This window comes from Corvus hawaiiensis, chromosome 2 (assembly GCF_020740725.1).
Source record: "Corvus hawaiiensis isolate bCorHaw1 chromosome 2, bCorHaw1.pri.cur, whole genome shotgun sequence".
Lineage (NCBI taxonomy): Eukaryota > Metazoa > Chordata > Aves > Passeriformes > Corvidae > Corvus > Corvus hawaiiensis.
The window spans coordinates 19,385,928-19,406,346 of record NC_063214.1 but is presented as its reverse complement, the minus strand read 5'-3'; the positions used below and the strand labels follow the sequence as shown (position 1 = coordinate 19,406,346).

At 44.8% G+C, this 20,419-nt stretch overlaps 1 long non-coding RNA gene across 2 annotated transcripts; it reads left to right on the top strand.

The window, feature by feature from the left end:
• Nucleotides 1-349: 349 nt before the first annotated feature.
• Nucleotides 350-5,330, top strand: LOC125321662. 2 transcript variants are annotated; one of them, XR_007201634.1, is made up of 3 exons: nt 350-551; nt 1,327-1,427; nt 4,482-5,330. It is a non-coding gene; the product is annotated as an uncharacterized LOC125321662 (long non-coding RNA). The 2 variants fall into 2 exon arrangements; XR_007201633.1 differs by having other exon boundaries at nt 350-600.
• The last annotated feature ends 15,089 nt before the right edge of the window (nt 5,331-20,419 follow it).

Below are 20,419 nucleotides of genomic sequence, written 5' to 3'. Positions count from 1 at the left end.
TCAATAATGTCATCAGGGAGTTTTTCTGCTATAATAATGCTGGTGGTGTTTCAAGCCTGGCCATATCTGATTCTTAATGTTTTACCTCACATCAGGTACTGGAAGTGTTTGATGTGGTGCCAGTCAAATACCAAAATGTATTCTCCAGAGGGATGGGCCAGGAAGGATAAATCCTACCATGAAATGAGAGTTCACCCTGTCTTGGGGTGATTTATGAGGATTAGTCTATTCCCTGATCGTCTGCTTTATGCCCAAAAATGGATGCTTTATCTTTAAGGTGGATGCCAGGGTGCCTTGGGCTCTTCTATGGACTTTTTTGAAAACCTCACTCCCCAAGCATTAGGCATGCTGTGCGGTCTGGGTTTTTGCTTGGCTAGCTTGGTTTTTTGTTAGCTTAGGCAAGAAGGTTTTTTCCCCCTTCCCCGGCCTCGGAGAGGCTGCAGCAGCAATCTTTCGGTGGCTTTTCAGAATGAACTGGACGGTTTGGTTTTGGTCCGAGATCAGAGAGGACGGCCGGCGGGGGGAGGAGTCGGCTGGGACCAGCGGGAAAGGTGAGGGGCCACTCCGTTTCGGCCTCACGTCTGGGAAAAAGCCGAGCTGGTGAGAGAAAGCACACCAAGCCCATCTGCTTCATCTGCTGTGAAGAGGGGGGACTGATATCAGAGATTCACCAGGTTCACATCTGTTTGCCTAAACTGCTGCTTGAATCTCCTGGGGGCTTTTTGTTTGTTTTTTTCCCCTGAAAGCCCACGCCATTTTCTACCCACCATGTGGCAAACCGCTGTTGTTTTTTTTTCCCTGGCATTTTGTGTTTTTGTTCCGGTATGCATGTGTTTGTGGGGGGTAAGGTCTGACCGTTCAATATTTAGCATTTATTTACCTTTTCCCGTCCCGTGTGGGCACTCTTGTCAATAAACGATTGGGTTTTCTTTCACTTTCATCCCTAGTATTAATTTCTTGTTGGCAGAAAGGGATCGTTAACCCTTTTCTTAGAGGAAACACTCATTCCAGAGTGTTTTTCTCCTAAACTTGTCTCTAAAATGAGGCAAAACCTCAAACCCTAATGGCCTGGGAATAAAACGGATAAGTATTATGCTTTGCCCTGAGGCATCTAAATAAAATCCTGAAACCAAACAACTCTTCCCCCTTAATCTGCCTTCTCACAGCATATCTCTAGTTTTGTATCATTAAGCCTTGCACTATTTCTCCTAGCTGGTGGCACATACATCCTGTGAGCTGAAAGTGGTGGTTGAAGATGAAAATGAGTGCATTCACAGGCTTGGTTGAGGTTTTTAATTTAACTCACTCTGGCATCTCCTCTTCCAGATGCTCACTGTGGGTCAGCAGCCCAGACCCAGTCAAGGACTCAGTGGCTAGACTGGATGATGTGAAGGTTTCTGTCTCTCTCCACTGAAAAGTGGGTTATGGTGAGTTTGTTTGCTTAGAGCAGCCCTGGGATTCAGTAACTTGAACTAACATGTGTCCTACTTGCTCTTCACATTCACACTCCCTGTGCTTCTATATTTTTAATGAGCTCTTGACATTTTTACTCTTCCCCTCTCTGTTAGAGAGATGAGTCTGTGATCCACAGCCCACACACTTGCAGCTAGTGGGACCAACTTCCAAGTGTCCCACAGCAAAAGTGGGGTCGGGCCTTTAGGAATTGCATCCACAGACCACCCCCAGCCCAGAGCCTTCAGCACATGTGCCTTGTAAAGTGTGTTGAACATTTTCAGGGGTTTGTAAACAGCAGTCAGTGGCTGCCAGAGAAGCTGAGAAGCGAAATCTTTCTCCCCTCCTGCTGCCTTCCACTCCATGTTGATATCTGATTGATAAACCAGCAATACATAAGGATATACATTTAATCCACAATTTCTCTCAATCACCTTGGATAATGGGTTGTCTCACCTTGCACTTTGCCTTTACTTTTTTGAAAAGTGTTAAGTTTGCTTCTTCCCCACTGTTTATATATTGTTCTTTTTGCCAAGAAGGCTCAAAAATGTCCTGTTCAGGCTTCATGGGTTATTGTCTCATCAAAGCCGTAAGGAGAACGGGGAAGAAAGGAGAGTGAGAGCTAGCCCATTTTGGCTACTATAAACAACTCTATCAACATCCAGTCTTCAAAGACCCACTATGGTCGCACCCAGAACCTGAAGACCTAATGTGGTGTCCTCAAGCTGTCTCTACAGTCAGAAGGCTTCTCCAGCAGCTGGAAGCACAGCCTCAGCACTGCAGATAAATGCCTTTACCAGTGTCGTGATTTGACACTGGCCCAACGCCAGGCACCCATGCGAGTTGCTCGCTCACCCTCCCCTGCCACAGCTGGGCTGAGGAGAGAAAAAAAATTAACAAAGGGTTAATGAGTTGAGATAAGGACCGGGAGAAAACACTTCAAAGGCAAAACAGGCTCAACTTAAAGTTGCAAAGTGAATTTATTACTAACAGAATCAGAGGAGGATAATGAGAAGTAAAATGAGCCCTTAAAACACCTTTTTTCCCCAACCCCTCCCTCCTTCCCACTGACAGCGCAGGGAGACGGGGGGTGGGGGCTTTGGTCCCCCGTGGATCCCCATGGGCTGTAGGGGGACAGCTGCTTCACCATGGTCTTTACCACGGCTTGCAGAGGAATCTCGGCTCCAGTGTCTGGAGCACCTCCTCCCCCTCCTTCTCCACTGGCCTTGGTGCCTCCATGTTATTTCCCTCACATGGTCTCACCTCCTCCTCTTCTCTGGCTAGAAAAAAACTGTGTGCACTTTGTTTTTATTTTCTTCTTAAATATGTTACCACAGAGGCATTACCTCCATCTCTAATTGGCCCAGCTTTAGCCAGTGGCACGTCCATCTTCAGAGCCATCACAGACTGGCTCTGCTGGACATAGTGGAAGCTTCCAGCAGCTTCTCACAGAGGCCACCTCTGTGGCCCCCCACTACCAAAAACCAGGCCATGCAAAACCAATACAACCAGCAGACAACATTTTGCGATATTCTGACAGACAGGGGCCAGAAAGCTTAGCTTACACGTGTGCTCTACCATTCTGCCAACATGTTCATCCATGGGGGCTCTGCTTGACCATTAATTTCCCTGGGCTGAAATAACTATTCACCTCCTTCTCCCCTATACTGCAGTAGAAAGATGAGGATTAGAGAAATACTTCATGTGCGGTGTAACAGTACAGTTTTAATGGGGAATGTGAAAAGGGTCCTTGATGTCCTGTTGGCAGAGATCTGGAGGAGGTAAGGGCTGCTGCCAGCTCCTGAGAGCCTTTTGTCTTCTCTGGAGGATACATAGTGATGTTGAAGGGTCCAGCACAGCAAAGACGAGGTTAGATCTCTGCAGGGGCTTTTGGTGCTGGAATAAACCCCAGCAAATACCTAGATGTTGCAGTTTCAAGCTTTTCTAACTGTATTCAAAAGGGATAGGGACCAGACCTGACCTGAGGTGCACTAGCAGCAGGGAGAGGAGGAATGTTCTTGTGTCAGTGTGCAAAAGGAAGGTGTCCTGCATGATCCACGTAGGAACTGGGGAGGGTGCTCTGCACCCGTGACCTGCTATACCCTTATCTATCAGTGTGTTTGCAGTTATGCCAGCTGCAATATTTATGTGACACAGATGGATGCCTGCGGTCTGAGTTACTCCAGCAGCAGGAAGCCACAAGCCACGGCTTGGCACGGGGGTACATACTTGCAGCACTGAAGTCCCCACAGAGAGAGCAGCAGGCTGCCAGCTGCCATTGCAGTCTCTTTGCTGCTAGGAGCCCTGTATAATCTGCATGCAAATTCCCTGCAGATGAGGTGACACTTTGCTCATGAAAGAGCTACTTGAGCATGCAGAGACGGGGAGCCTGGCCCACCCAGCTCAGTGGGAGCTGCAGGATGTGATGGCTTTGTGGCCAAGAGCAGCCTGTTTGCAGAGGGGAGAATTGCTGGCATCTCCTTCAGAAGGATTCTGCTGGCTCCAGCCTTCTCTTAATACCCACTTTGAGCTCTAAAGAAGTTAAAAATCTTTGGGCACATTCTGAAATGACACATGGAGCAGAGCAGGCTCACAGTTCCTGAGAGCAAAGGGATGCTCAGACGGTGTGGGTTTGCTTCATTTCAAACTTCATTTCAAACCCACTATGCAAAATGCATCAGGATAGAAATGAAAGCAGCAGTGGATCATGGCTTTCCCTGCAGTCGATGGTCTGAAGTGTCCCTCAGACTAGTTTGCAATGAGCACCACAGTCCATGAAGCCCCCTGCCGGCCCAAATATTCAGAGACTCCAGCTCTCCCAAGCTATTCCACTGACATATTGTCAGCTAGTTTGGATAAAAGGCTCTGCGAAATTTTAACAGGAAAAAAATCTGCAGTTCTTGACCTTTCTGTTGAGTTTCAGCTGAAAATATGCTGCAACTGAAAAGAAGACTCAAAGAATTTTATGTTCTTATCCCTCAATATGAATTGCATAGAGCTAACTAAGATGAGGGTTTTTAATGTCACAGGAGTGAGAGTGAGCGTAGAGTGCTGGACAACATGGAGCTGCAGAGCTGATCAGCTGGAACTGAATGTGCAGCATTGTTTGGGAGCCTCACTGTACCTTTAGACTCCACTGCCTTCTGTCTAGAGACATTGCTGAAGCATTAGGAAGCCACAAGACCCAGCCCAACTCATTCCAGCCACTCCAAGCAGCAAAAATACAGTTCACGGGCTCTTAGTGTCCTGCTGTAGCTGTGGCCTCATGGTGCATACCCTTGCCAAGGCCAGTGGCACTGTGAACGTCTCACACTGGGAGGGCCGTTCATGGAAAGGGCAGCAGTGGGAGGCAGAAATGGCGCTACAGACATGACAAGGGTGATTTTAAGCCACTGCAGGTGCCCCTGGATGGGTGGAAGTTGTGCGGTCTGCGGCACAGCTGAGCCTCCACCACTTTGCTATCATTTTTGATATAGCCAAAGCTTTCTCCTATACGTCAAATTAATTGTATGACTCGTATCTCCTACTTTACATCCCTTTTCGACCAAGTCATGCCCAAATCTGGTTGCTGGTCTCAGGTTGAGGGACAACTGAGGCACACAACTTTCCTCTTTAATCTCTGTACTGGGAAGTCTTGTCAAACCAGGGCCTGAGATGAGATGGACTTCATGCTTTGCTCTCAACATCTCATCAGCTTTTCAGCTGTGAGGGGTGTGTGAAAGTCACAAATCAGGAATCCTCCAATGTCACCAAGTCAAACTCCCTTCAGTCTCCACTGAAAGAAATAAGCTCATGTGATGCAGATTGTCTTGGGTTGCAGTGTATTCCATTACCATCCTCATGAGCTGTTGAAATCAGGTGGGGCAGTGTTTCCTTGCCTCCTCCCCCCAGACTATCTTTCTGTTAATGGCCCATCATTGTCCTGCCGCATGACTCAGAGATAACTCCCTCTGGACTATCTTCTGTTAATGAGCCTAATCAACACTTGGCCTCATGACTCATTACCCCATTGTGAGATGCTCCACCCAGAGGGAGGAACCAAGCATTCCATCCTGGATATAATCTGAGATTCCAAACACCAGAGACAACCTTTCCACTGGATTGCCAGAGGACAGGAGCTACACAGCCACCACTGGACCTTCTGAGGAAGAGCAGACCCTTTTTCTACAGGATCACCTCTTCAGGAGGACTGCAGCCACCGTTCTATCGGACTGCTACTACCACCCTGATTAACAGGGTGTCTGGTTGTATCCTGACTCTGTCAGTTTAACCCAGTGTTTTCTGCCTTTATTTTTGTATTTTTCCCCTTTATTTTATTTCCCTATTAAATTGTTATTCTGACTTGGTGTCTCCCACTAGTTTGTTTTCAAACTAGTACACAGATGAAACCTGTTTTTAAAGGTCATGCTGATGGCTTTGTTGTGTCTTACAGAAGTCCTGAAGCAGCAGATTTTATAAGTAGAAATCAGAAGGGGCTGTTGATGAAAACTTTCTGACTGTGTTGGCCAAAGGGGAAAGGCTGCCTGAACAGCTGATAAATGTGCCATCTGTAAGGGTGTAAATCGTGGCCCCAAGGCTTGACTCTGTAGAAAGCCTGTAACACTTCTGAATACATTGCCAGTTATCCTTTCCAAAGGGCAAATCAGTTAATGGTTATAGGAAGAGCAGTTTCCCTCTGCTATGGCTGTGTTCCCTGGCTCTTCTTTGCTTGGTGGTCTTGAGGTGAAGAAAGAACCTCATGTCTGGGGAGACTTCCCTTGATTAATTCCACTGTTTATGCTTTGAATGTGTTCTTCATTGTATGACTGGTGTGTGATGAGAGGAGGAAGAGTGCAGGAGTTCCCATATCCTGCAGAAAGACAGGTGAATTGCTTTTTTCTATCCCAGACTCTGGGTGTTGCACCTGGGCACCAAAATCTGCAGGTCAGAGATTCACCAAGATTTCCATTCCCAGAGATTGTGTCTGTGCTAGGTGTTCAGGTGGCAAACTGCTGGTGTTGAGTAGGAAAAAAGTTGGTGATCATCCAGATAAGCTGGTTTACTGACAGACCTGGATGGCTTGAGGATGAAGAGCAGCTGTGGTTGATCTCGAAGAGCATGTTCTTCCACCATCACACCTACTGGAAGAGGCTGTCCTTTGGCTGGGATTGCATGGTATAATCACCATGCTGATGAAATGCTTCTGGGGTAGAAAAATGGCGTCTTACCTACATGGAAGTGCATCCACATTGAGAGTGATGACTGTTATCAAAGACAAAGCTTGACTGACTTCACCTGCCAGCAACGGATCTGTAGGCTGCATTCCTGTCCCCTCACCCATACTACAGCAGATCCCATCTCCCCATGCAAGGCATGCAGGAAGGGTCTTCTGCTCTTTGCTGATGTCTTTGTCTAGTCTGCAGCAACTTCTGCTGGTTCCCTGCTTGTTCTGCCAACCTCTGCAGTAACACCTGCTTTCCCCCTAACTTCACACTACCTCTGGGTTTAGCAACACCTGGAAAGATAATTAAAATCTCTTTTGCCCACCTCCACCTTCCCAGGTCAGTAATGAGCAGGCTGTTTAAGCCCCAGGTTCAGCCTTCAGGCTCTCTCAGCCTCAAGGAAAGGGAGCACAAGCAGACAGCATCACAGTGGGGAAAAGCTGATTTCTTTTAAATGGAAAGACAAGATGTGCCTCTCTCTTGAATCCCCTCCTCAAGTACAGTGTGTGAGAGGACACTGGGCGTAAATGGTTTTGGGATCTATCTGATCTGGTCTAGAGAGGAGTTTCTGGTCCACTGAGCCTGGTAAGCAGTGGTATCATTTCTATCAGCACTGGCTCTGTGGAGCTACAATTCATCAGGCACCTTGATGGCAAAGTGGTGCATTTCTTTGCAAGACAAAGCTGAAGGGAATATCTGAGCTGCAATAGTAAACAATATAAGTTACTGTGCATAGTTCTTTATGATCTATATCTAATGCAAATGCTGACTGTTTCCAAGGTGATAAAACATCACCCCCAGAGGAAATAATAATAATTACCTTTCCTGTAACAATTGCCTTAACAATTTCCTGTAGCCTGGTTACAGCTTAATATTTAAGGAACTATATAGTAGGTGTGCATTTATAAACCAGATTCTTAACACTTATCTAAGATCTTTCTAAATGCTAATCAGTCAATCCTCAGCACTTGAAAAGGCTTAACTGAGTGGCAAATAAGGAGAATTGTCTTTTTACCTCTGAGGATGGCCAGAGAGGTCATCATTATTTTAAGCAAAGGGGCTGGAACTCAAGCACTTGATTCTCATACTACAAGATACCATCCCAGTCACAGGTTTGGTATGTGTAGGTAGGCACATATGCACCTATATTTAATATAACCGACATGGAAATGGGGTGAATGCACCATGATGTGCAGATGTGGGTCGGACATGAAGTAACAGAAGTTTTAGGGAGTGGATAATCTCCAGACAGCCATATTTATTCATACATACATGAAGTTGGAGATAAACCTTATCATTTTGCACATCTCACTAGGAATGTAGAAACTGCTCTTCATATGCAGATTTGTAAAATTCAGGAGAAAACACAGACTTTCCCTTGCATCAGAGGCTTGGATGCAATGTCAGAGCCATGACTGCAGTGAAAACACAGATGCAAACCTGACTTAAGAAAATAAACAAGTGCAGCTGATTGTGTCAAATTAATTTCATATGCAATTGTCTTGAAAAAAGCAAGAACAGGTCAGAGCCATTCCGCCAGTAACAGATGTTGAGATTTCTTAACTATTGGTCAAATCTCTTTGCTAATTGGTGGTCTTAGCCTATTGCTTGTGGGACAGGCGCTGGTCAAAATCTTCTCCTCACTCATGGCTGGGGGGGAAAGAAAAAAGCAGGGGAGGTCAGGGGTACTTGGAAGACACAGCTTAACAGTGTCTGACCACTGTCCCTTGTCCTGGATTGCTCATTTTTGGAGCAGCAGGGCAATGCTGGAAAAGGGGAGGCAACATCTAACCAACATGACATTGTCCAAGCTAGTTGAAAACCAGATATAAATGACCGTCATGGCTCTACATTTCGCTTCTCAGAGCAGGTCTTGAAGAAAAAGACAGGGTTTGGAAGAGTAGATTTTACTCTTGTGGTTAATAAATTCCTGGAGGAAATGCTTTACTAATTAAGGCCAAATTGGAAATGACTGGTTTACACTGAAAAGAGCTACTCCAAAAAAAAAGCTGGACCCCTCTACAATCACTCACATGAGTAAGCACAGCAAAAACAGCTTAGCCTTGAAGGAGCTAAAATGCACACAGATAAAATCTTATTTTGAAAGCAGCAACAAACGACATGTAATTTATGTCTCAGTTGGTGACTTCGTATGTTTTGCAGAGTTTTTCCAAAATGTATTGAAAATCATAATTCACTTTTACAATGCTTGAAATTAAAATAATAAATTTCAGGTAGTTTTTTCAGAGAAAGAAAGCTCTGTTAGCAGTGCTGAGGGATCAAAAGAGATTTTGACAGGGAGAGACTTCTATTGACTTGAGGGCTTTGGATCAGGCTGGAGATTGGTGACAAGATGGACAACAGTTAATAAAAGCATGTCTGTTAGACATGCTGGGGCTTGGTAAGTTGGAGCAGATCAGAAGCTGACTGCAGTGTCTTAACATGGAGCTGGTTCTGAAGAAGCTGGGTGCTGGCTGGAGCCTTGTCAGTGCTTCTGATGGGAGTATGGCAGCAGCCATGGATGAGTCATGGAATCATATGATAGAATCACAGAATGTCTTGTGTAGGAAGTGATCTTCAAGAGTGTCTCATTCCAACCCCTCTGCCATGGGCAGGGACATCTTCTACTAGACCACATTGCTCCAAGCCCTGTCCAGCCTGGCCTTGAACACTTCCAGGGAAATGGCAGTCACAGCTTCTCTGGGCAACCTGTGCCAGGGTGTTACCACTCTTGCAGCAAAGAATTTCTTCCCAATATCCCATCTAACCCTGCCTCTGACAGTGGGGAGCCATTCCCTCTCGTCCTGTCACTCCAGGCCCTTGTCCAAAGTCCCTCTCCAACTCTCCTGGAGCCCCTTTAGGCCCTGGCAGATGCTTTAAGGTCTGCCTGGAGCCTTCTCTTCTCCAGGCTGAACACCCCCAGCTCTCCCAGCCTGCCTCCAGAGCAGGCGGGCTCCAGTTCTCAGAGCATCTTCATGGTCTCCTCTGGATTTGCTCTTGCAGCTCCCCATCTGTCTGATGTCAGGGGCCTTTCTTTTTCTCCTGGTACGTACCTGGCTTCAACAAGCACTGCTGTTCAGGGGGAGCTGAATGGCTCTGATGCCATGTTAGAGCTGGCTGAGGGTGACAGCTGCTCTTACAGAAACAAAATTCAGCTTTGGGAAAGACCTGCTTTGTTTGGAAATGCTGTCCCAGGAATCACCAGGTAAGAAGCTCTTTGTATCAGGGAGCTGATATGGCAAACTTATTAAAAGATGTAAGTTTCTTTCAATTTGGAAATCTCATCTCTAGTATGACCCAAAATGTGATACAGAACTACAGCAAAATACTTAAAAAGTATAAATTGTCCATGTCCTGACAAGTCAAGACAAAAAGTGAGAGTGGAGCTGGAGTAGAGATCTGAGATTAGAGGATTAAAGGAAAAACAGCATCCAAGGGTCAAAACCATTCCCAAACCTACATTTATCCAAAGAAAAGATCTGTTGCATTAAGAGCCTGTATATAATTTCTGGAGTTAATAATTTCCTTCATGTAGGAAGAGTTATTATCTCTGTGTGTTTTCAATCTTTTCCTTTATGCTGGAATATATTATGTGTTTCTCATCTAGGGTAGCATTTCATTTTTTCATGAACACTAGGAAAAGCACAGGACAAAGCCAAGGAGGTAACTCTGGTCACTTGTCCAGAACACAGCAGCTTCAGACATTTGCTGGACTTTTGAGCCGTCAGTGGAGTTGGGCAATGTTGTCCCTGCCTGAACCTGCAAGAGATGTGTTTTGCTGAAAGATGCCAGTTGTGGGTGGGAGGACATGAGTGCTGTTAAACCAGGGCTGGGGGGCACTTGCAGTTTCAAGTATTGTATTTACTTGACCCCTTTGTAATGTAAACCACATGAGTCATTGCCTGTCTACAACAGTCACAGCTGTAAAGCCCTCTAACAAAAAAAAAGAAAAAAAAAAAGCCATACCGATCTATTAAATAGATCTCCTCCCTTTTGGTGCTGTTTAGACAAGATACCAACTGTATCCTGTTTGGCATCTCAACCTTTTGTCAGACTCAAGCTTTCTTTGAAAGATGTGTATCTTTTTCAAGATACCCATTCCTTTGTTTCTCATAACTGTGTGGTGTACCCAGAAGAAGAGTTACATTCTTCAGCCTGCTTGTTTCTCTGTGGATGTGATTGTCCTGTGCTGCATAGGCGCAATGCTGGCTTGTGGGCACCTTATAGTCCACTGAGACCCTTGGGTCTATTCAGCTGGCCCCAGTCTGGGCTGCTTGTGGGGTTATTCCACCCCCAGCATGGAGCTTTGTGTTTCTCTGCATTAAACCTCATGAGCTCTTCAGGCTTCCTGGGAGGGCAGCCTGTCCCATTGTCTAAGAACTGGTTGAGTTTAATGACAACATCCTTTGGCAACATTCACTATCTCCTACTTGATCAGTTGGTCTTCACCCTAAAGGACTCCTTGCAGCTCTAAGATGTCATTCAACCTGCTGCAAGATCTAAAAGCCTATGTGGAGCTTTAATGTCTTGATGATTTATGGCTGGGATTGAGACTTTGTCCAAACTGTTGCTCCATTTGTGCAAACCTTTCAGGCTGATGGACGACTCTGCAGATTGAGTCTCTGACTTTTATTTAGACTCAGTGAAAATGGAGTTTTTCCCAGGTGACTTTGTATCTCACTTCAGAGTGATGAAAATCCACAGTCATGGAGCGAGGATTCATGCAGATCAAGGGCTTGCTTTGTAGATCTGAATCAAAGATTTTCAAAAAGGTTTTTCCAGGGGCAACAGTTATAGGTGGATGATAAAATCGAGCCAGTTTAATTTACATATCTTCTTACTGCATTTGCTCAGTGTCTGTTTATGATGAATGTAAAACAGACCCAATGTTTAGGCAAGGGGGGTCCCATTTATGTGCTGGGATTTCATGTCTACCATGGCCTGTTAGGCTTTTGAAAAGGAAACACAAAAAAAATATGCCTAGTTTTTAAATTATGCATTAGTGAATCACTTTTCATGTTTTAAACCACTGAAAAAAGTGGAAATTATTTATTTTTTTTTTAAATGACATTAGGCTTCAGGAAGAGCAGATATAAGCCTGTTTACTACTGTACAAGCAAATACCGTTTGTGTTGGATTGAATAGCCCAAGAAGGTGTCATTACTCTGTTCTGAGAACTCCTCAGTTCAATGTCTTGCTTAAGCTCATGTACAAAGTCTGTGGCAGAGGTGGAGCTGCGGGAGTTGCTTCTGCCAGAAAACCCAAGACTGGATCAGCCGGGTGGTGACTACCTTTGAAGTACGAAGGATAAGCAGAGGGGTGTGAAAAGGTTTCTGAGAAGGGACCATGGTAGTTTGCTGGGCCAGCACTCCCTTGGTGTCTGAAACCTGCTGTTGATGTTCCAGGAGAGAAAAACTGGACAGAGATGACATTTCCTCATTTTTGAGGACTGACTTTGCAGCCTGGCCCATTTTTCCTGGAAGCAGTTAATAGTCATAGTTGACCCCCAGATGTGTGGCTAAAAATAATATTTTTTTTCTCACATAATATTTGGTTATTAGAAGCTAGAAATAAACTAGTGTTTATAAAGACATTATGGGCAGGTTATTCCATGTTTTCTTGCCTCTTCCCCTGAAAATGCTTGTGCAGGTCCTAGTCCAAGGCAGGCTCCTGGATGTGACACCCATGTTGGGTCAGGATGGAATTGCTGACATTTGCCTGGGCTAATGCCTGTCCTGCTGAGCTGTGAACATCTCTTGGAGCAATTAACCATTTTTCAGGAAGAAATGGGAGACAAAACTGCTCTATCTCATGCTGCAACTGCAGGGGTGTCCCAGAGGTAGGGGGAACTGAATTAAATCTCCCCTATCCAAAGCCCTGAATCCCACTCTCCTTAATAATAAAGAGATTTACTCCGAGCCTTTTCCAATAAAACTCTGAGTGTACATGTATGTTGTAGGATGAAGAAAAACACATTTGAAACCTGAAAGCAGAGCAAGAAGTAAATCTTTATAAGCTTGACTTGGATAATTTGTAATCTCAACACTAGCTGTCTAATTTCAGTGATTTATTGCATTTGGACCAACTGCTTTTGAGTTTGGGATTTCAAATAAAGCCCAGATTTTCACCGTGCCTGAGCAAATGGTACAGAAGACCACATGAAGAGCTGGTCCATGGGTCTGGATACAACCTCAAGCTGAGAAAGTCTGAAGGAAAGCTGGGGGAAGGGTCCCTCATTTCCAATACCCTTTTCCTCAACATGGGCCCATGTCAGAAGTGAGTTACCAGGACAGATGGCCCCTTTGATCTGTCCCAGAAAGGTCATTCCTGCATTCTTATTCTCATCAGTGTTTGTTACAAATAACACTGCATCCACAGAACCTTACAGCTGTAAAATGAAGACCTGAGAAATGCCAGTATAAAAAAATCCTTATTTTATAATTTTATTTTGCATTATGAATCTTACACTGATATAAGAATAATTCAGCTTCAGACTCAGCTTCCACGTGGACTATTTTAACCAGATTAGATAAAGACAGACTTTATTAGAAACTGGTATTTTCAGAAATGTGCTGCAAAAGAAGGAAAGTGGAGTGCAGCAGCAATACGTGTGCTCAGCATTTCCAAAGGAAACTACATTTATTGATCATATAATGTGTGGGTATACTTGCGTCCCCAGAGCTTTGAAACCTCTGGTCATTTGGTCCAGCGCTGGCAGAGCAAAAAAAGGACTCAGAGAGAGGAAGTTTGAAAATTCTTCAAAAACTGATGGAAGGGAGAGAATCCACCATTTCCTGCAGCAAAGTTACTGTGTCACTAAGCAGCAGGTAATCCCCATTTAAAAAGTTATTTTGGATATACTGATGATGGGAAAACTTTCAGCCAGACCTTAGGATTTATGAGACATGCAATAACTGAACACCAGCTTCCAAGTACAGGTTCTACAGCTCATGCAACAGCTCCTTTTGTCAGGGCAACAGTTCCAAGAAATGAGTTCCATCATGTCCATCTGCAGTTGCCTATGAGTGAATGGGGGCTGGGCCCAGGTTCTTTGCCATGGGGATGATTTGCAACACCAGGTGATGGAAATGGCACTTGCTGCCAGTCCCTTCTTCCCTCCCTATTGTTCTGCAGCCTCTCTCAAACCAATGGTTCCCAGTTCAGGGAAGCTGCCTTGCCCCTGTCCTCCTGCTCAGCTGTTTCAAGGCAGCTGCTGGGTTTGAAAGCTTGGTCTTCTCTTTTTTTGGAGACACTTGTTTTTTTAATTTCATGCCCAGGCACCCGTCCCAGTAGCACCTCTCCTGTGCTGATGGCAGCCCATGGCAGTTCAGTGTCTTATTTACAGGGGTAAGACATTGGGTGGACTCCACAGGGCTGTCTTTGTAAGCACCAGTGGAAGAGGGAGGGTAGCATTTATCTGCATATCTGTTGGGTCTTCTCTTGCCCCCACAGATGCCCCAGCCCAGAAGAGCAATGCCTGCTGAAACCTGGGGAAGAATTATCTTGCACAGCCAGGGCTGGGGACTTGTAAAGGCTGTCCGAACTTGGCAGGGAGGGTGGGTTATTTCACAAGTAGAACAGGACAGCAGATGAACACAAAGACAGTCTCAGCATTACAGGACACATTTTACTAATTGAGGCCATTAGAAACCCTGGGGAAGTGGGAGAAAGAGAGAGAATGGAGCAAGAGAGATGCTGGCACCAGCAGTGGCTGCCTGCTCTCAATTTACTCCAAGGAGTCCTCTAAGAATACCAGTGGAGGCCGTTCATGCTTTACTGGGACCTTCAAAAGTGTTTCTGGGATGATTTGTATGGAAAGGTTGTGCTGGAAGCAGTTTAGGGGAGGTATGCTGTTATTAAAAGATTTTTTTTTAAGCTCCATTTGGACACTTCTTACTGTTGCGTAACAGCAAGGAATGAGCCCCAGCAGCTGTTTGCTATTTATTAGAGTGCACAGAGGTGTAATGAGGAGGGAAGCAGCAGGGAGAGCTTCAGCAACTTGGAGAATTCTTCCTTCTCCTTTTCCACAGGTTTTCTGCAGGGCTTTTTTGAATCCTTGTAATTTCCTGCCCCACACAGACATCACAGGTGAAGAGTCAAGTCCTGAAGAGCACCCCATGTAGCCAACACCATGTAAGCTGGTACTGCTCAACCCTCAAACTGCAGACTCAGACATCATCACTACACTGTTTACACCCTTTGTGTTTTCATGTTCATCTGTTATTATGAAGAAAGTCTTGAATTTGTTCCTTCAGACATTACATAGTCCTGACCTCTCTCCTGTACGGCAAATGGAGAGAGAGCAGATTTATGCCAATGAGAGACAACAATTTCTAGTGTATTTCTGCACACACAGTCCTGGTTCAAGCTGCCATAAAAACCTTTCTTCTGCCCCATATATAACTCCATGTAAAGTTTTCCAGATACATTTATGAGTCTGACCATGGCTTGTGACCAAACTACAGGGAGTAAAAATGGTTGGCAAAGTCAGTAACACTCCAGGAATTTCAGCCCATCAGTGGAGGATCTCTTTTGGTGCCACATGGCTGCTGCAAGGAAATGGAGAAAAGTGAACTACTCATTATTGAGATGCAATTTTCTGCGTGGGGGGTCCATGCTTGATCTGGAAATATTTTTGGTGCACGGAGAAGGCCACTTGGGGAAGGTCAGCCTTGGAGTTTGCTATGTCACTGCAGTCCTGCAAAAGCTCACTCAGTGGAGGCAGCTTTTAAAATACCTTCTCCTTTCTGATGAAAGATTCTGCAGTGTCTCTCAACACAGCATTTGAAATCTCACTCATCTCTCTTTTCTTCCCCACCTCCTTGATGATCCCTTGTTCAAGCTGTCAAGGTTTAACAGCCCTGCTCTGCTACATTATCGACATATACAGCAACTCCTGGGTGACCTTTGCTCTTTCTAGCACTGCACAGCCAGGAAAGCTGCAGGAAAGGGAACAGGATCCCATTCTGGTTCATTCATCAGCTACAAAACCATCTGCTGAGTGTGGAGCACAGGAATTTTATTAGCTGCATGATATAGCAAGCAGAAAGGGCTCTGCTGTGTTGCCATATGCCCAGGAACAGGATAAAACCTTTTCCTTCCCTCAGAGGAATTTGAGCAAGCTCCATCCCACTCCCTGTACTGAATTTCAGTCCTCCTCTTGTTTTTGCTGCAAGACCACTAACAAGCTCTTTCACCCCAAAAGGTCTATGTCCCACTTGGAAACCAGTAGGAACCATACACAAAACCTCAATGAAAAGTGTTAGACAAAGTCCAGGCCTCTTTAAAGGCAATGAGAATTTTGCCACTTCTTCCTGCAAGCCCTTTCAGTCCAGTAAGCCCTGCTTCTTCAGTGTGTCAGCAGAGCTTTATTTTCCCCAGAGCCTTTATTTTCCATTCAGGTGGAGAACAGAGGTGCAGAAGGGCTGCCAAGCTGAGAGACAGGTATTCTGCCGTTTCAAATCCCCAGTGCCATGTATTTTACAAATCCCCCTACTGTCTTGTTTTGAAAGACAGGTGTCTGCTAAAGAAGGCAGGAGCCTCCCCTGGAATGGAAAATATGACCACCTTCCCTCCTAATTGTTATGATTTTGAAATTAAGGGGCTTTCAGGCAAAGATATGGGAAAAGGAATAACAGTTCTTTACTAGAATATATATATAAAAGACAAGACAAACAAACAGCACCACCAGCAGCAACAACAAACAGAACCAGGAACCCAGTGCCAGCCTCTCTCGGCTGTCAGGCCCTTTCCCCCTCGGGTGCAGTTCCGCTCACAGTCGGCAGGGGTGCTGGTGGCTCCTGGCTGGGCAGGGTGGGTGCGATGGTTCCCCCATGCCTGCGTGGTGCGCCCTGTGGCGTTAGTTTGGGGACCCTGCGGTCAGTGGTGGACAGCCTGAATGGCGAAAATGGGCTGCAGCAGGAACTTTGGAAGCTGGAATGACAGGGTGGGCTTGCCCAGGGTAGCAAGCAAGAGGTGGCAGAAACTCAGCGGCTGTAGCTGGAATGGCGGGGTGTCCCGGCAGGGCTGGAACTGCAGGGCATTCAGGCAGGGCAGAGGGTGCAGAGCTACAGTGTAGTGAAACCTGGAGCAGTGGTAAAAAAACCGGCAGGAGCTGGGCACTGGCAGCCCTGCTCCGAGCAGGGCAGGAAAAGGCTCCCTGGGAGGGGGAGAGGGCTTGGGATCCTGTAGTTTTCCTCTGAGGCACTCCAGCAGATGGTGAAAAGTCCCTCTTTTAGTGAGGTAGGGTGTTAACAAGCTCCCAGTGCAATGGCCGCTATTACCTGCAGAGCTCCACTCATGGTAGAAGAAAGGCAGCAGAAGACAAAACCCTGCAGTGGTGGTGTATTCTTCCCACAGCAACTGCAGCCTCTGTACCCTCCGAATGCCAAGGGAGCAAGAAGAGCAAGTAGCTGCACCCAAGCTCTCCCCTAGCCCAATTCTTGTGGTATCTCCACCACTCCAGGAGAAACCTCCCTGGTAAGAAAGTCTCTCTTTTGTCTCTCTTAAGTAGCCGGTCGTTATTGCATCTTAGCAAATTAGACAAAATTCCATGAGAGAAAGAAACAAAAGGAAGAATCCTAAACCCCAACACCTACCTAATTTTTATCACAAAGGAGGCTTTCAGCTGGGGCACAAATGAGTGCGGAGAGTGGTATCATTGGACCAAAGACAAATCCTTCCCAGAAGGCCCATTATCAGGATAGTCAAGTGAAAAGCAAGAGAAAGGAATAGCACTTGAAAGCCATTGACTTGGCCTCTTGCCTATTCTTTCCTCCCCCACCTTGTAGCAATTGCTGATGTTTTCAAGGGCTTCCGTTCATGTTTGGCTCTTTCCTCTGCTGCTTCCCACTATTGCTCTACCTCTGGTGGCATGTTGGTACACGGGCATCTCCAGAAGGGCTGGTTTAAGAAGTGCACAGAGATGCACAGGAATGGTGATTGGGACTAGTAGAAACAAAAAAAGATCAACAGACACTTAGCACCTGTTTGGAGGGACCAAATCCAGGTTATTCTGACCTAAATTGTTCTATAATTCTATTTGCAACCATGACCCTTTTCTTTTTACCTCTTTTGCCTATTCTGTTCTCTGGCCGTTCTCCCTGATCCTCACTGTGCTGTCTCAGAGCACCCAGGCTGAACAGGATGGATGTCACCAGACCATAAAACATCTGAGGGTTCAGCATCCTCTTTCCAGCACTCCCTGATTTTCCCACTTTCCAGCCCTACCCTGATTTCATTCTTCCACAGACTGAGTAATTGAAGACCTGGTTTCAGATCCTTTCAGGCATTTATATTTTTAACCTTCCAAAGCTGGCAGATGCTGGTCAGAACTTGGACCATGAAAGGAGAAGAGGACAACACAACTTCAAGGTGAAACAAGAGCCTCAGAAGGTTCCTCTGGAGCCACCACAGGGAATCCAGGCAGGTGCTCTCCCTAGAAACCAGATCCCCTGGGACAGGGGTTGGTTTACTACCTGAAACTTGTATTCCTTCCAGGAGAAGTCTGGGGGAAAGAACAAGTCTATGTACTAACATCAGCACTGCAAGAAAAGTAGGTATAAAGCTGTGAACATGTCGTAGGGGTGGTAGAGAAATAATCCTCCCTGAGAGTTACTGGACTGACCTCAGCTCTCTGAAGGAAAGGATGAAGGAAACCACCCCATCACCATCTCACCAGCGGGTTGGGACAGGGTGCTATGGACTGGCAGTGAGGAGCCCAGTCCTCCCCTAGGATCACTCCAAGCTTTCTTGGGACCAGGCCTTTTCAAACACTTCAGATATTTGGAGCTGCCTCATATGAAACTGAAGCACCCCCATTTCTGGCTCTATAACTAAGGTGGTGAGCCTTTTTCCTGGGTCAGAACCACAAGATTAATTCACATCTGTGTTCAAAATAAAACTGTTGTGAATTGTCCTTGATGCAGAGACTGCGTTTTTCCATTTCTACAGTAATTCCTTTTTTCGCCTGCTATTAACCCTTTCCAAATTTGCAACCTCAGCTCTGACTCCCACTTTATGTGTCTACTTCCCTTATTTGTAACTTGAGGTTCACAGGTCTGCTCAGGTTCAACCATTACTTACCAGGACCTGCACATCCCTGGTGGAATTGCTGATGTCCAGAGAGTCAGATCATGTCTCCTACCCCAATCTGGTAAATCATGACCCTATGTATCATTTTAAGCATGCAGTCTTACATTTGGTCATGTGAAAGTACCAGTAGTTTGCTTGTGGTTGCATATCAACCACAGTGAATTGCCTCCTGTTAGCAATCTGTCTTGGTTTTTATTGCTCTTGCCAATCCCAGAGTCATCTGCTATATTTATCCATTACAATTTTCATGCTTTTTCTTAGCCTTTGACAAAAATCTTATATAATGTAAGTCTACAGACAAATCCATCGGGAGTACAGCTAAGAGATGTATTAGGACAAAGACGTGCATAAGCATTTAAACCCTCATTTCAGACATATCTGACACTTTTATCCCTTTAAATGTACATTATGCTGATTATCCGATGGCTCCAATTTCATAAGAGAAATGTTCTGGTGTAATTTAGAGTATTCCTGTGTAAATATGCTACATCCATACTGTCATTTTTGCCTATCAAAACTTATGTGAGATTGGCTTGATGTGATTTGTTTTCTGTGTGGATCAGTGTTATTTTTTTCAGTGATGTCATTGAGTCCATCATTTTTTTCCATGACTGGAGTTAGACTGATAGCCCAAACTCTGGGGTTATTTTGTTTCTCCGTCCCAGAAGGACTCTTTCTGTTTCCAGGATGCAGGTTATTCCTCAAACCCAACAGCACATATTGGTTGTTGGTTAGTTTTTCTGTAAATCTGGGTTGCCAGTGCACAGATAGCTAATATCTATGTATCTGATATCATTAGCTATTCTTTCACGTGTTTTTTTCTGTTTTAATATAAAGTATTTAATCATCGCCATGCAATATATTTCCCCCCAAACTGGAATACAAATCCTTTCTGAAGACATTGATTGCTTCTGAATTATGTTATTAAGTCTGTTCTGTCCTTCTGTATTCATCTCTGTCTGTCCATGAGTCAATATTACACTTAGGATTTATTCTGATTTTGATTTATTAAGATGTCCTACTTACTGTGCCAGCTTTCCTTTCTCCCTTTCTCCACCCAAAAATAACTACAATTTGTAGATTTTAATTTTTGCTTTTAAACTCCCTTGGGTATTGCATATTGGAATTTTATTATTCTTTTCATAGCTGCATTCACTGCCCTTGTAAAGAAGTTTTTTTAAAAAACTAGTTTACTCTTCTCTTTCAGATGCAGGCCTTTATTTCTTTGAATATTTATTGTAAAGTATTCTTTACCAGTTTCAAATTTTTATTTAAATTTTTTAATTCCTTTTTTTTTGCCAGCCAGTTTTTCATTTGTTTTTTGAATCAATAGAACAGGCTTAAAAAACGTTTCAGACTTTCTTTCTTTCCCTGTATTAAAAGGAAAAACGAAGATGAGAAACCTGAGATACATATCTAATCCCCTGATCCAAAGTCTGGGGTTTTTAGAACATGTAATAAAGCTCCAGATAAAATCATAAGAATTGGCAACACTTTAGTATTGCATTTGTCTGACTGTGTTCTGTGGCCAGGACCTAATAACATATTATCATAATTTTTTTTTAATAGATGAAAATCATGATTTCATCACAATCTTGAAAGATGAAATCCAGAGAAAGCATTTGTCTGTTATTTGAGCATTTACAGCAATAGTGAGATGATTTCCAAGCTTG